At 48.1% G+C, this 17,337-nt stretch overlaps 1 protein-coding gene across 1 annotated transcript in view; it reads left to right on the top strand.

Moving 5' to 3' along the window:
• PPP1R14C (protein phosphatase 1 regulatory inhibitor subunit 14C) overlaps window positions 1-17,337 on the top strand; it is an 87,480-nt gene that overhangs the window by 38,858 nt on the left and 31,285 nt on the right. The window lies entirely within an intron of this gene.

Genomic DNA, 17,337 nt, shown 5'->3' with positions numbered 1-17,337 from the left:
CCTTCCTCCTAGTTTTTGGAATTGAATCACACAGACCGGCTCTCGGTTGTAACCCCCTCACTCCCCTTCAACACAGAACACCTCCAGGACCCTACAGGAAGGTGAAGGCCAAGATGGTCACTGTCTAGCAAGGCCTTCCAGGCTCTTGGCCTGGCCTTGATTCCCCATCTCACTTGCAAGTTAAAGGGGGAAAAGGATTGTTTTGGTCAGACCCCTTTTGGGTCAAGCTGCCTGACCCAGGACAAATCATGGAACCTCTCGAAGTCTTCATTTCCTCACTTGTAGTAATAGGAGCCACTACCAGGGCTGAGACGAGGAGTAACTCAACTCTTGGTTGTAAAAGTCACAGGCACTGTGCCTGGCACAGAGGTGCTGATAAATACTAGCTATTATTACTTTGAAAAAAGAGGACTGTCTTATTCAGTTTTGCACTTCTTGACCAGACTTAACGACTGCGCTTTGTGACAGTTTGTGTTTTAAACAGATTTCTTAAAGAAAATAAACATGTTGGCCCTAAGTCACTGATACATAGCTGATTTTGGGTTCAGGACTTTGCCTTTTTATTGTTAATCAATGGACATAATAGTCTCTACTGTGGGGCTTTACTGATCCTCAGAGGGTGTAGATCAGGTGTTTGCTGAGCCGTCTTTTGGATAGAGGCCAGTAACTCTTAACAATTGCATAATGAAACTTATATATTCTGAGCTGTATACACAAAGGCGTCATCCAAATATGATAAAGAACTTGAACCAAGACTAGTCTTCTCTCTGGCCTGGTTCCACTGTTGACTTCCTCAGAATTCACCTGTCATTGGTAAAGCACTTACTATAAGACAGGCACTGTGTTAGGCAAGGGACGTGCTATTTAATCCTTGAGACAGCCCAGTGACATAGGTTCTACCATTGTTTATTCCCATTTGTGGATGAGGAAATTGAGATGCAGAGAGGTGAAGGTCACAGAGCTAGACATTGGCAGAGTTGGAACCAAAACCCCAGTCTGCTGGCTTAAAGTCTGCGTTCTGAGATACTGTGACTACTTGAAGGTAAAGGTGAGCTTGGGTTTGAGAAATATTCCTTTGAGAGCAAATATTTAACGGTGCGTCAGCAGTGTGCAAGATGATGTGTCAGGTCTGCTGAAAAGGAGCCTGCTTTAAGTGTCCAATTACATGTTGTGGCCAGTATTGCCGTTACTTATTTTGGAGGAAGAAAGAGAGCTAGCCAAACTTTTTTTGTCTAGATTCTGGTTTCTTGATCTCTTTGGAAAGATTTACTCATTCACTCATTCATTCTTGCCACTCTTCCTGGACACTCTATGAGTTCACGCGGACTAACTACAAGCAGGCCCTACCACGTACACTATGTTCACCTGGTCCATCCGCTCTTCCCAAATGACAGATTCATTCACCAGCATCTCCTCCACAGCCTCATCTCAGCTGATCACCTTGCTTCCTGTTTCATTGGGAAAACAGAGACGAGCTATTTTCCTGATAGAAAATATTGGGAGCTTCCGCAAGCTCCCACATGCCCCCACCCACATCGGTGCCCATGCGCACTGCTCATCTCCTCTTATGGTGGATGAAGTGCCCGCATTCCAAGCAAGGGACCCTCACTGATGCAATGGACTGCATCCTTCTTGCCCACTCAGGGATATTGCTCTGGTAATTTCCCCTCACATCTCCCTAATTGTTCTCTCTGCTGGATCATTCCCATCAGAGTATAAAGAGGCTATTATTTCATGCTTCTTAAGAAAATCCTCAAACCCTTTCTTGATTCCACTTCTTCCTCTAGTTGGCACTCCCTTTCCTTTTCTTCAAAACAAAACTCTTTGAAAAAGTTTTCTGTATTCTTGAATACCAAACCCAGTCCCACCCCGCTTTGTCTCTTGAGCTGACTTTAGGATTCTGCTCCAGTGCTGTTCGTTAGGTCACCGTGACTTCCGTGTTGCTTGATCCAATGATCCATTCTCAGTCCTCATCTCACTTGCAGGATCTGACACAGTTGATCAGTCCTTCCTCCTTAAAACGTATTCTTCATCTCGCTTCCCAGATGCCAAACTCTTCCCATTCTCTATGCGGGTTCTCCCATAGCTTTCTAATTTCTGCACATTGGAGGCCTCAGGGTTTTGCCCTTAGACCTCTTCTCTTTCTCCTACCATTTCTCGGGGTTCTTATTTATCCTCAGGGCTTAAAATACCATCTATATACTCATGAATCCCAAATTCATATCTCTAGTCTGGACCCCTCCGCCAGACTTCATTCTTATTTATCTAACTGCCTCCCTGACATCTCCACTTGGATGCCCAGCAGGCAGCTCAGCCCTAAGATGTCCAAAACCAAGCTCTGATCTTCAGCCCCATCCCTCCTGCAACTGCTCTTCCTGCCCGTCGTGCTCATCTCAGTGATGGCAACTCCATCCTAACAGTTACTCAAGTCAGAAACTTTGGAGTCTTCCTATCCTTGTGTCCTGTATTCAGCTGGTCAGCAAATCCCGTTGGCTCTACCTTCAAAATCTACCCAGTCTGACCTCCTCTGCTGTGGTCCACGTCGCCAACTTCTCATGCCTGGATGATTTTAGTAGCTTTCATCTGCTCTCTCTTCCTCCTCCCTCATCCTTATCACTTTATTCACATAGAAGCTGGAGTGATCCTCTTAATGTAAGTCGAATTATATATGTCTTTACACCGATCTACATGGTCTGCCTGATCCGAGGCCCCCACCCCTATTACCTCTCTGATCTTCCACTTCTTTCCCCTTCACTCACTTTGCTCCCCCTCCCCTGGACTCCTCATCCTTCCATATGCCATCTGTGTTTCCTCCTCAGGGCTTTGCAACTTGCTCTTCCCTCTGCCTGGACCATTCTTCCCCTGGCTCTCTGCATGGCTCACTCCTTCACCTCCATCAGGGCTTCACTCACAATGAGCCTTCCACGATCAACTTTTTTTGGATCGCGATACCCTCAACACTTCCTCTCTCCCTTTTCTGCTCTCATTTTCCTTATGGAACTTATCTCCATCTAACATTATTTTGCACATCTAAATTCCAGGAGGGAAAGGATGTTGTCTATTTTATTTTCTACTCTGTTCCTAGTACCTAGAACAATGCCTGGCGTATAGAAGGCACTCAGTAAATATTTGTGGAATGAATTTATCCACCAAATGTTTGTTTACTGCACAAAGAACAGTGCTTAGAATTGGGAGGGACACAAAAATAAATCGAACGTGTATAATGTTCTCAGAGTGTTCTCAGCAGTGTGACAGAAAAGATGTGTGCATAACACCTACTTTTAGAAGCATTATTTAAGTGCCATTGCAATATGAGACTTTAAAAGAGAGAGACCTTATCCTGCAGCTGTTCTGGAAGGGAATGGTTCCAGGCACCAGAGTGGTCTTGAGCTGGGATGTGAGGTGTAGACGGAGATGGAAGAGGATTTCAGGTGCGCATGGCCATGAGCAGAGGCAGGAACTTTCAGACAGTGTGGGGAATGAGTCCCTTGGTTTGGCAGTTCCTTTTGTTTGTTTCTGAGTGTTCCATTTGTGAAGTGCAGTGTGTCCCAGAGGGGTGCTGATGGCTCTCCCAGGGGTCCTCACAAGGCGTAGAAATTCCATTCTTCGGTTTGATTGGCGGCAGGGTTAGACTGATTCATTTTGACTTTTCTCATCCATTTTATGGACTTGACTTGGATGCTGGCTGCTCTGTGTAGTTATTTAATTGTCTCTAAGAGCTGGCCCAGATTATTCATGTTGTACTTGAGCGTGCTACAGGAGGACATAGGCACAGTGGCACACTTGGTCGGCCTTTTAGTATGAAGGAGACAGACCCTGAAATATTCTGAGTGCTCAGTTCTCTCTTTCTGCACGTCTCTTTTCTTCATCTCTTGTTTATCTACGGCTGCCCCTGGCAGATGTGGGCCAGGCTTTGATTCATGGAGAGAAGGAAGCTTAGCGGTAACTAAGTCCTGTGTTTCCCAAACTTGCTGCTTATCAGAGTCATCTGGGGAGCTTTTAAAAGCCACTCCAGGCCTACTTAATCAGCATCTCCAGAGAATAAGCCCAAGAATCAATATTAAAAAAAAACAAAGGAGAAGCAGACTATGATGTACAGGAGGGAGGGCACTCTCCATCAGCCTCCGTTGGGTCATTTGGATCCAGAATGTCCTTCCAAGGCAGCCCACCCTGATTTGGAACAGCTGTTCTTGGTAACAGTTCATTCCCCCTTTCCTTCAACTGCCATTCCGGTGACATGGATCCTGACCCCACCATCCCACCCCTCCTTACCTTGGCTTTCATCCAATTCTTCTGCAGACATTTACTGAAGGCCTGATGTGGGCATGGTTTTCTTATCTCCTTTTTTTCTCCAAATTCCTCTTCCATTTTGACTCCCTTTCCATTATCCCAAGAAATGGTTACTCTGCCAATTCATAACCCGTCTGAGGATCTGGCACAGCTTGAGCCAAGATTTGTCTTTGTCTTGCACACCCGTTTGTTTTCTGTTTAAAGAATGTGCATAAAATGATCCCATCAACAGGATAAGTGGTGGGTGTAACTTAGTGAAGGGAACCAAGTAACGTCCTACCACAATTTGTATGTCAATTACAAATTGTTCTTTTCCATTAATTAAAGGAAGAACTCTCCAATTGTCTATTAAGCAATAGTTTATTATCTTAGGATGGCCTTTTGAATGTTGCTTTAAAATGATGAAATAACTTTTCCTTTAAAATATTTTACATTTCATTAAATTACGTTGGCCTCTCCTCCCTCTGAAATTACTCACCCTTTTCCCAGAAGGAGACTGGCTACTCTTACCTCAGCTCACCTTTAGCACAAACAGTTCTGTCCTGTGTTAGCCACATAAAATGCCTGGCTTGACTGGCTGTAAAATGTAAAAGATGCTTTTATAATTTGTTCCATAGTTTAAGATCCTTTTTGTTTATTTAAATTGCTGGGTGGTAGATGTTGGCTCTCCTTGAGCGTCCCAATGAGTCAGGGGGAAGTCCACTTAAGTAGTTACGCAGGTTGAATACAATTATTGACATGGACTTTAAAGGTGACATTGAGCCAGTTCATAAATACAACAATTGATCCAAGAGGCTCTCTGTCTGGGATGAATCGATCAATGAAGGCAAGAGTTATAAAAAGAATATATGTCCACTTTTCCTCTGGACTTTCTTTACTTACATATCTAGGGCAATTGCTATTTATAGCCTTTCTTATATAAACCGGCATGACTATCTTATCTCCCATTCTGGGTGAATTGCAAGAGGAAATTAAGTACCTATGCAATTATATGGGTTCCTCTTAATCCTTAACTTGAATATTCTAGAAAATGTGTTTAATGATAGTTTTAGACCTAAACGTTTTATTTGGGAGAGAGCTTCAATTTATTCACTCAGTAAAAAAATTTCACTCTGCGTGTGAGTTGGATACCATGCTATGTATGGGGGTTATAAAAATAAATGAAATACCTGGGGCTGGCCCAGTGGCACAGTGGTTAAGTTCGTGCACTCTGCTTTGGCGGCCCGGGGTTCGCTGGTTCAGATCTCAGGTGTGGACCCACACACCTCTTATCAAGCCATGCTGTGGCAGGCATCCCACATATAAACTAGAAGAAGATGGGCACAGATGTTAGCTGAGGGCCAGTCTTCCTCAGCAAAAAGAGGAGGATTGGCGGCAGATGTTAGCCCAGGGCTAATCCTCCTCAAAAATAAATAAATAAATAAATAAATAAATAAATAAATAGGGAAACACAGTCCCTGTCCTCAAGAAGCTCTTGGTGTGCCAGTGGAGACAACAGATACACATCATGATGGCATTTAGTATGCTAGTGACCATGGTGAAATTTAATGTGCCAGTGACCACAGAGCTGTGAGAGGCCAGAGGACAGCAGCTCCAGATGCAGACGCAGTGTGAGGTCACGGGCAGTGGTCAGCCTGAACGGCCTTCACTCTGTGTCCTGGTGTGCACTGACACTGAGGATAGAAGGCCTGAGACCCTTCAGCCTGGTCGTTGGTCTGAGCTGAAGACCCCGTCTCACTGAGTGGACAAGTGGGTTCTCCCGTCCTGTGTCATGGACACTGAGGACTAGAGTCCTGGTTGACCCTCCATTTCTAGCGAGGGGTACCACCAGGAGGGGGTCCTCACAGTGCGCCGTCCTAAGCCTGCCCAACTACGAGCCGAGCTACTTGGAACGCCTGGAGGCTGGCAATGATTTATGGTCATTGGGGGCAGCTGGGCAGTCATAAATCTTCAACCCTGCTTGCCTTTAGAACAACTGAGTGAGTTTGCTGGTACAGAGGGCCACGGGGGCTCAAAATCAATCAGCCAGTCTCTCAACAGATAATTACGCAGTGCCTGCCAGGTGTAAGGCATTCTGTTTCCTCTTTCATTTATGTCAATGTTTAGCAGAATTAGAACAAGACATCCGATTCTTGAATCTCATTTCTGTTCTAAGGACTTGATTTTTAAACCTGCAAGGTTGTTTTGAGTATGTCATCTTCCGTCCACATTGTTCCCTGCTCAGGAGAAAATCAATAAAGCTTTGGGGAAAGATTCGACCATCCAACACTTCTTTTTGGGAATAAAAACCTAGATCGGCATAAGGAGTGCCCCCTTGTTATTTGCCATGATTTTTTCCCTTTGAAAAAATAAATCTGTAGTTCAATCAGTTCTTTGGTTGGAATTAAAGGTAAAGCCTGGCGCCCCCTTCTCCATTTCCATCTGCCATTCCTGGTGATCTCAGATGAGTGTCTGTTCCAGGAGCAAAAGTAACAGACGTTGGTGAGATAACAGTTTGCTGCCTTACTAGCTGAAGCTTTCTTTGTGACTGTTATCAGAATAACAAAATTGGAGCTTTTGGAATTACTGGAATTTTATCATGCACCACTTGTCTGCAGTCTAAGGTGAAATTCTATCATAATCAGGCTGATGGCATTTTGGAAGACAGATGAGAATTCCCAGGTAGGAGGAAGGCCTGGATGCTCTTCCCTCCTCGTCCCATCACGAAAACCTAACCGTCTACTGACGAAGCCTTGAACTTCTGCTACTTGCTTCATCCCTTTAGCTTCCAGACACATAACCTCAGGGAGTGACTCAAATCTCAATCCTTAAAGGACGACAGAAGGGTTATAAGGATTACCAGCAGAACTTGCCTTCCTCAGGCCTCAGAGAGGTGGAGGGTGGGGAGAGTTTTTGTGGGAGAGGAGAAAGCTAGGCCTGTTAACGGGCTCGGCTCCTTCCTGGTGAGTTTAAACTGGACTGTCTGCAGGTCCACCCCACATGAAGACTGATCGTTTCCTGTTGTTTGTCTGGGAAGTTACTCCGTGGGGCTCTTCTCACCATCAGCCACTCCCAGTGGACGCCGGGGGGATCTCTGGCTCCACAGGGCCCTTGGCTTCCATGTAGAAGGCACCAAGTGTTTGAATGGAATTTCACCTCCATCGCTTGCCTGGGATCTGTGAGATTAGGGAGAAGGAGGCAGGTGGCCTGAGAGTTAAAGGGTTGTTTTAATAGATTGGCAAATTGCTGATTTCCAGACTGTTATGGGATGTCTGGTGGTGGGTATCCGGGTGGCTGAAGCATTGCTTTCCAATGTGGAGGCAATGTGGCTCTGACATCTGTGCCCGATTGCCACAGTCGACAAGGAGGAAGACCGGGTCGGGGGCTTTGTGTGCCTTTGCTCTGGCTGCGCTGTTGTCACATGACCTCCCTCCCCAGGGAGAGGAGGGCGGCTCCTTGGTAAGAGATGTGCGAATCGCTCGGCACCCCTGCCAGAACTTCCTTCATCCTTGGCCTGTTCACTGGTCTTGTCTCGTCCTGTGTTTAAGACCAAACGGTTACGAAAGCTGCGGAAGATGGGTTTTTTGACTCATTTTCAAAATGGAAGCCCCAGCAGGAGCTGAGGAACACTCAGGTGACCCCAGCAATGCCATCTGTTCGCAGAGGGTCTCAGGAGAAGCAAAGATGAGCAGAAGCAGAGCAACAGTGGCCTTGGGCAGGGAGAGACCCTCCTGTGGCCTCTGACTTAGTGAGGGCAGCGCAGCAGGCTCTCACTGCTGCCGACGGGCTCCCATAGCCAAGCTGCCGTGTTCTGTCTGCCTCTGTCAGCATCATCTGGGTACAGTTCTGTCTTACTCCCAAACTGCAGGTGAGCATCTTACGTTTTGTTGATCCTTGAATCCTCAGCACCCAGGACAGTGTCCAGCCCACAGGAGGCAACCGATAGCGTAGAATGAAAGTTCTACAAGGGGCATGGAAATCAGGGACCACACAGAAGGAGGGGCTTTCCTTTTTTTGTTGTCACTATCTGTAACGGGATGCCTTTCTTACTTAAAGATACTCCAAGAACATGAAAACACTAACTTGAAAAGATGTATGCACCCCTATAATCATTGCACCAATATTCACAATAGCCAAGATGTGGAAGCAACCCAAGTGCCCATCGACAGATGAATGGGTAAAGAAGATGTGGTATATATACAACAATGGAAAACTGCTCAGCCATAACAAAGAGGAAATTATGCCATTTGCGACAACACGGATGGAGCTTGAGGGTATTATGCTAAGCCAAATAAGTCAGACAGAGAAAGACAAATACTGTATGATTTAGCTCATGTGTGGAAGATAAACAACACAGAGAGATGGAGAATAGGTTGGTGGTTACCAGAGGGGAAGGGGGTGGGGGAGAGTGAAAGTAGTCAAGGGGCGCATGTGTACGGTGACAGATGGAAACTAGACTCTTGGTGGTAAACATGATGCCATCTATACAGAAGCCAAAATATAATGATGTCCACCTGAAATTTATGCAATGTTATAAACCAGCGTGACCTCAATAAAATAAATAAATGAAAAACGCTCCAACCTTCCGAGGCAGTGGTTTGCACACTTTACTGGCTTCCGAGTCCCTTTGGCTCCTCTTACCTGCGGAGACTCCTCAGTTCCTCCTTACATCTTAGGGTCCAGGGGCTCCGGGGGGTTCCCAGGAATCTGCATCTTCACAGGGGGCTTCTGGGGTGGCTGTTTTATGAATCGTGACTTGAGAAAGAGCACGCCAAGCTTCCAGCTGAGAAGCGCTCTGAAAAGAGGCTCTCCAAGTGGGGAACCAACAGTGGAGAGGGGACTCTGGCTCATTCCACTGCTTTTGTCAAACCCTTAGGGCTTTGCACACTTTGATTCCTTCTGTTCCCATCGACTCCCCCAGGTACGCTTTCAAATTCTCTCCAGTACTCTTTGAATATTCAGTGGCATGATTGAAACCAGTTGACAGTTTAACCACTGAGTACTTTTATAGGAGAACCACAAAAAGTTCCTGGACATACATTTAAAAACCAGCTGAGTTTCCAAAGGATCGGATCTTAAACAAACTGTTTTAGCCCCAGGAGACTGGCGATACATTACAGCCACCCCTCATGGCGTCAGGATCCTAATGACTTGCTTCTGTGGAACAGCTACTTTTTTTTCCTCCCCTGTCATCTGGAACCCTTTCCTACCCCAGTCTGCAGACTTAGCCTTACCCTTTGCACCCTAAGGCATCTGTCCAGTTCCCATTTCCAGTCTGGAGAGCGCTCCCTTCCCTCTGTTAGTGGCGGGTGGTACAGCGCCTGGTCTGTTGGTCCAGCCCCTGGCTCCCCACCCCTCTGGACCATCCCCTCAGGTGCAGACGTGGCCTCCTCTGTGACAGCCCAGAGAACAGCAATATTTAAATCAACCATCTCCACCTTATTGTAGCAGGTGAGGCCCAGGCCTCCAGCTGCGGGTTTAACATTTTCTCGGAAATGGTTTCTGATTCCCAAACTTGCCCTAAAATCCTGAGTCCAGGGGCTGGCCCAGTGGCGTAGTGGTTAAGTCCACACACTCTGCTTCAGCGGCCCTGAGTTTGCAGGTTCATATCCCTGGCGCGGACCCAGCATCACTGGGCGAGTCATGCTGTGGCAGTGTCCCACATGCAGTAGAGGAAGATGGGCTCAGATGTTAGCTGAGCAAAAATCTTCCTCTAACAAAAAGAGGAGCATTGGCAACAGATGTTAGCTCAGGGCTAATGTTCCTCACCAAAATAAACCCCCAAAATTTAAAAAACCCTAAATCCACTCAAGTATACCTTACAAAGCGTTTTGGTCCACGGAAACATGGAGTTCCCTCCTGGTTTCCAGGTCACTCTGGGTGCCTTGGCTGCTTCTGCTGGGTCGGCTGCCTGGAGCCATAGTGGTGCTGGAGGCTCGCTGGCTCGCAACCCCACCCTGCTGGTAGGGCTGTGCCATTCTCCCTTGCTGCTCCCAAAGCCGCTGACATCAAAGGGGAGAAATCTGTGCCCCAGCAGTCCTGCATTCTGAACGGCACAGAGCACACGTTGACATCGTTTGTACCTGTTAGGGTCGCATTGTCCAGCTTTGAAACTAAGCCATCGGCCCCCTTGGTCAAGATACTCCAACACTCCTTCTGTAAAATAGAGATGATGATACCCAATTCAGTGAATTGTTCATTCTTTAATTCCAAAAACGATTATAAGGGCTTACAGTGTGCAAGGCACTGCTCTATGGACTTACGGTTTAGGGAGGGAGACCAACAAATGTGAAATTTCACCTGTGTGGTAAGTGCAACAAAGGAGAGGCTCATGGTGTTAGGAACACAGTTTCAGAGGTGGGGAGGTTGACCTTGTCACAAGGGAGACCAAGGAAGATTTTCCTTAGGAAGCGATTGCTGATGTGAGATAATGAGAAGAGCACATGCAGCATGTGCAAAGGCCCTGTGGAGGCCTGAGTGGGGAATGTGGTGAGGGATTGCAAGGAGGCCAGGGGCCCTGCACCCAGAGCCTTGTAGACTGGGTTAAGAATTTTGGTCTTGAGAGCAGTGGGAAGCCACTGAAGGGTTCTCTGTAGGGCAGTGACAGATTTATGTTCTTAAAGTTGCTACCCCGGCTGCAGAGAGGAAACTAGATTGGAGAGGGAATGAGAGTGGATGTGTGGAAGCCATTAGGAGATTCCAGTAACGACTTAGGCAAGAGAGGATTTAGTTTAGACTTGAGAGTAGTGGAGGTAGTAAACGTGCAGATCCAGGAGACAGGTGAGCCATAGAGCTGATAGACTTAGTGATGGATTGGATGGTGGCGACAGAGGAGGGGCAGGTGGTGGGGCATCCTCGGGGAGTGGCCTTGCCTGCAGGGAGTAAGCACTAATTAAATGTAAATTATTATGGTAATTATTTACAAAGCGGCACTCCCTTTGGTTGACACATCTCACACAGAAACTCTGCTGAAATGACCTTTTTTGGCTGTCTCCCTGAGACTGGAATTTGACCAAAGGCAGTTGGGCCCATGTGGCTCGGTGGCCCCAAGCCTTCGCCTGAACCCCGACTCAGGCCACGCAGGGAGGGGGCTGTCTGACTCCTGCCTGCTTCCCCAGACTGAGCCCACACCTCCCGGCTTTCTTGGCCCCTGGCTTTGCTTCCCTCTCTCGTTTGCATTCTCGACTGTTCTTAGGGTTGGCACATGCTGTGGTCTTGTCAGTGGTACCCCTGCAGCTCCTTTCCTGCTGGGACAGCCCAGCGTCCTCCTCTCTGGGAGCTCCACGTGGCGCCCTCCCACACACTGCCCTGGGTTCCAGGTGGAGCCTAGTGCCCGGATGTGCCTCAGTTGGCTGAACATCCAACATCACACTGGGGACCATTTTCACATTCACGTATTGTAGTAAGGATCAGCACGGCCGTTAACGGGAGGGTCAGCCTCTCATTGCTATGCGTTGTCACCACCAAAACAGTAGTCTTTTATTATCATCATTAATAGAATTTATATTTTAGACCAGTTTTAGATTTACAGAAAAATTAAGTGGGAAGTACAGAGTCCCCATATACCCACCCACCATCCCCCCCTCCTCCCTGTTTGTCCTGTGATTGACAGCTAGTGTTAGTCTGGTGTATTTATTACAATTGAGGAGCCAATATTGATACATTATTATTAGCCGAGTCCATAGTTTACATTAGGGATCACTCTTCGTGTTGTACATTCTCTGGGATTTGGCGATAATGACATGTGTCCACCACTGCAGTGTCACACAGAATAAGTTCAGCGCCCTAAAAACGCCCTGTGCTCCACCTTTCATCCCTCCTTCCCCTGGGCTTTTGGCAACCCCTGATCTTCTTACTGTCTCCATAGTTTTGCCTTTTCCAGAATGTTCTATAGTTGGAATCATACAGTATGGAGCCTTTTCAAATGGGCTTCTTTCAAGGTTCCTCCATATCTTTTCGGGGCTTGATAGCTCATTTCAACAGTAGTCTTTCAAATGGCAAGGGCACTGTGCCTGCTGGTCTGCACCTGGAGGTCTCCATATGGGAATCAATTTCTTTTCAGTGCCTGGCGTCTCTTCCAAGCGGCATTTCTGCATCACCTTATCAGTCTTCTGTGCACCCATCAGTCCTGAACACATGTGGCCAGAGCTGATTTAGGGGCCTTCCCGGATAGGACGTGGAAATGTGTGGAAATTAGTGCTCTGTGTTCAGGAAATCTGGCACCAAGCTGACCCCGGATTCCCATCGGAATGCGTCCGTCCTGAGCAGTGTGGGGAAGGTTTGGTGCTGTGGGATAACTGCCCTCTAAGAACTGGGCTGCGACAGACTTCGAGCTATTGTTACCTTTGTGACACCGTGGGGATAAGTTGAGGATTCCCAGCCTAAAGAGTTCTGCTTGGCCCCTAAGCAGTTTTACTAAAAAAGGTGGCTGTGGGCCATCTTCCATCAGAAGTCAGCCCTGGCCAGATCGCTAAACAGACGGGAGGCAGGACATAGCCAAGTGTGACTTCTTAGGGGCAGGCTGGACGGCCCTTGCCTCTTGCTCTCCTTAGGTGACATGAGCCCTTTCCTTTGGGACACTCCTTGATTCCTTCTTCCCCAGTGTCCTCATCCATTGCCTGGAGCCCAGGACCAATCTGAGCTCATCGCTGACCTGCCTCGCCCACATTCTTGAGCTGCCCGGCCCCTCCTCTTTTTCTATGTGTATGTCCTAATGTCTGTGTCCCCCAGCTCCCTCAGTACCTGCTTGGGAGCCTGTGTGTGGCATTCATCGTGTCATAGGTCCTGCTGTCAGAGCTGAGGGTCTGGAGGGGAGACGCTGCTGTCATTGCACAGGAGCCGTGAGCATGGTGGCAGCCGGTGGCCGCTGTAGCGAGAGCCTTGAGGACATCCCCACTGTCCTCAATTATGCCGGGGCCAAGAAGGCTGTCCTTGCCATCTTTATGAAGCGCCCCAGCCATCGCTTATTCTCAGAGACTTTATTAGAAGCAACCTCTCGCTTTTCTCGTCCCTTTGGCATCATTACCCACCAGCTGTGCATGTTTAGGATCCACAGGCAGAAACACAGAGCCAAGTGCTATTGTTTCCAGAAAGCTCTCCGTATGGAGATTTTTGCTTACATTTTCTTTTCTTTTTTCCTTTTAATTTTTGTGGTTTTAGACAAGTAGGTAACATGTTAGATCTTTACTTGCAACTTTCAGGCATCAGGACTGAAAGATTCCCTGGAAGAGATATTCACGTTGAATTTTTTTTTTTTTTTAAGAGGAATCCACTGGTCAGATGTGCCCAGTCCACTTAGCACTTTGATTTGAGGTCCGGACACCATTGGTTGAGTTTGTCCTGCATGCCCAGCCGCCATCATGCCAGCTTTTTATTCAGCCCCGAGAATTAGGTATTTGCCCCCATTTTACAGGTGTGGGAAGTAAGGGTCAGCAGGGGGAGTTACCTTGCCCCAGCTCACGCAGGTTGTAAGTGGGAGAGATGCAATGTAAACCTGGGCCTGTCTCTCTCCAAGCTCCATGCACTGGGCACGTCACCACCCAGCCCTGCCCGAGGGGTCTCATTTGTGCTGAGAAGCAAAGCAGCCTGGGGTATGTGCTGCAAGACTGAGAGCTTGCTCTCTGGGATTCCCTGTTCACCCAAACTTCCTGGGGCCCTTTTACCACAGAAGGAAGTGGCCTCATGAGCTATTGAGACCAAGGGTAAAACATGTAACACCATTTCTTCCCTGAGTCTGAGTCCTTTTTTTTTTTTCTTATGAGGAAGATTGGCCCTGAGCTAACATCTGCCCTGAGCTAACATCTGTTACAAATCTTCCTCTTTTTGCTTGAGGAAGATTGTCACTGAGCTAACATCTGTGCCAATCTTCCTCTGTTTTGTGTGGGGTGACACCACAGTATGGCTTGATGAGCAGTGCTAGGTCTGCACCTGGGATCTGGGCTTGCAAACCCTGGGCTGCCTATGCAGAGTGTGTGAACTTAACTCCTATGCCACCAGGCCAGCCTCACTAGTGTTTTTTTTTTTTTTTGAGGAAGATTAGTCTTAGCTAACTGCCACCAATCCTCCTCTTTTTGATGAGGAAGACTGGCCCTGAGCTAACATCTGTGCCCATCTTCCTCTACTTTACATGTGGGGCGCCTACCACAGCTTGGCTTGCCAGGCGCTGCTTTGTCCCGCACCCGGGATCCGAACTGGTGAACGCCGGGCCACTGAAGCGGAACGTACGCACTTAACCGCTGCACCACTGGGCCAGCCCCAGTCCTTCTTTTTTTTTTAACTGTGTCTGGAGAGCCATGATTATCTCTCCAGAGATATTCATTTGTTAAAACATATTGCTAATGTTGGGTTTTAGGAAGGGCAGGGGTTGGGGTGGAGGAAGCCCGCCCCCGGGGCCCATGATACCTGGTAGCTGTCCAGAGGAGGAGCAACCTACATGGAGGGTGGGGAAGGGAATGGGGTTCAGATTGGAAAGCACCTCCTCGCCTCGGCTCCACGCTGTCTGCCGCTTTCCCAGCTCCTCCTTCTCTTGGTCAGCATCCAGGTCACCTCCCCTGACTCCTTGGCCTGGGCGCCCCCTTGCCAAGCGCCCTCCCTCACCACCCGGGACAGCATCGCCAGCAGCTCACACCCACCCACGGTCACACCCGCCTGCTGCTCCTACTTCATGGGTGTGTGCTTGATACCTGCACCTTGCAAAATGCCCCAGCCCAGCCAGCCTCATAACCGGTGCAGCTGCAGGTCTGTCATCTATCTCTGCGTCTATTTATGCATAAATAAATATGCATGTCTTTGAGTGACCCAAATAAGAACAGAATATATTTTGTGCTGCCGCCTCCCCAGTCTAAACCACTGTCATCTCTTACCGGGTTATTTCCGCCACCTCCCAAGTGGTCCTGCTTGGGCCCTCACCTCCCACAGCTCATTCTTCACAAAGCAGCCAGGGTGGTCCTTTATAAAAGGTAATCAGGGGGCCGCTGGGTGGCTCAGTGGTTAAGTTCACATGCTCCGCTTCAGCAGCCCAGGGTTTGCAGGTTCGGATCCTGGGCACAGACCTACCCCATTCATCAAGCCATGCTGAGGAGGCGTCCCACATAGGAAACTAGAAGGACCTACAACTAGGATATACAACTATATACTGGGGCTTTGAGGAGGAAAAAAAAGAGACAGAGAGGAAGATTGGTAACAGATGTTAGCTCAGGGCCAATCTTCCTCACCAACAACAACAACAAAAAAGAGGGTAATCAGATCACACCACCCCTCTGTTCAAACCTCCAGTGGCTTTCCTCTCCTTCAGGGGACAAGTCAGGGTCTTCACAGGGGCTCCACCCCAACTCCACTACAGTGACCCTGGGCTCCTTGAAGCTTCTCAGACACAGCTGGGCACCAGCTGCTTCCCCTTGATGCTCTCCCCTTAGATGTCAACATGGCTTCCACCCTCACCTTCCTCAAGTCTTTTATTCAGATATTCCTCTTGCTACTCCAACCACCCCACTTAAAATTCGAGCCCTCCTCTTATTGCCTGTCCCTCTCTTCTGCTTATGTTTTCTCCAACATGTTTATCACCATTTGCGGCACAATATATTACTCATGTGTTGTTGTCTGTCTCTCCTATCAGGGCTCAATCTCCACGAGAGTGAGGATTTTGTCAGTGGTTCCTCCTTTCTCTCTGGCATCTAGAAAGTGCCTGGGAATAGAGGGGCTCAATAGACAGATGTGGCGTGGGCTTGCCTGGCGTTTCTGATGTAGATGTGCCTCGTTCTAGAATACTCCACATGACCAGAGATGTGACTCTTCGAATCTGCGAGCTGCTCTTGGTTTTATATTGTTGATGGTTAGGGCAGTGGTTCTCGGCTGGGCTGCCGTGAAGGAGGAGGTGTCATGAGTAATTTGTTCGTTGACAACAGTGAAAGTACTAAGAAAGCCTGCGAACTATCATAAAATGAAAACATATTCTAGGGTGTTTGTCAGAGAATGTCAGTCTCGCTTACTCGTGACACACTGTGTTTTCTGGAGCAGGAGTAGAGAGCGGCGCTGTGTGTGAGGTGCTGGGGACGGGGCATGTCCTGTGGCTTTTCTCCTCTCTGCCACAGCTGTCGTTTGTGTGTGTGCGGGGGCTCCAGAAGCGAGTGTTAGCTGTGGGGTGTGTGGGTAAGGGAGGCCCAGAGCTGGCTCCCGGGTGGCAAGGACAGCAGCCTCTGAGGATGTTACTCGAAATGTCCCTGCCCTTTCCCATGGGATCAAGTGCAGTCAGGCTGTTTTGATTTTGGGGGTATGATTTTGTGTTTGGCTCTGAGTTTTAGCCATTGGAGGTTGTGTAACTTTTAAAACGAGTGTGTATCAGGGACGCGATAGGAACGTGGGATCAGACCATTTGCCGAAGGTGTTGAAACTGGGGTGACCTATACTTGTTTACCCCATTTTAGTCCCGTTTGAGGCCTTGGTTGAGACCACCCTAGCCCCTCCGAATGGCCAGGTCGCCCCTGCTGATGTGTGCACATCAGGCACTGGACCCCGTGCCCGTGTTAAAATAGGCTTATGGGCCCCCCGATGGCCAAGTGGTTAAAGTTCTGCGCTCTGCTTCGGTGGCCCAGGTTGGCCAGTTTGGATCCTGGGTGTGGACCTACTCCACTCATCAGCCATGCTGTGGCAGTGTCCCACATACAAAATAGAGGAAAATCGGCACAGATGTTAGCTCAGGGCTAATCTTCCTCAAGCCACAAAAGAGGAAGATTGCCAACGGATGTTAGCTCAGGGCAAATCTTCCTCACCAGAAAAAAAAAAAAGGCTCATCTCCTCTCCTTTCACTCAGCTTCCCGGCTCTTTGCTCTTCACTTCCTGGCCTCCCAGGTACCCTCCTCAGTCTTGATTTTAGTACAGGCATACATCGGAGTTATGGGAGGTTCGGTTCTGGACCACCACAATAAAACAATACTGCCATAAAGCAAGTCGCATAATTTTCTTGGTTTCCCAGTGCATGTAAAAGTTATGTTTACATTACACTGTAGTCTATTGTGTGCGATAGCATTATGTCTAAAAAAACGATGTACATACCTTAATTAAAAGATACTT

This window comes from Equus przewalskii, chromosome 32, assembly GCF_037783145.1.
Source record: "Equus przewalskii isolate Varuska chromosome 32, EquPr2, whole genome shotgun sequence".
Classification (NCBI taxonomy): Eukaryota; Metazoa; Chordata; class Mammalia; order Perissodactyla; family Equidae; genus Equus; species Equus przewalskii.
The sequence above is the reverse complement of the archived record's forward strand: the minus strand, read 5'-3'. Positions and strand labels throughout refer to the sequence as shown.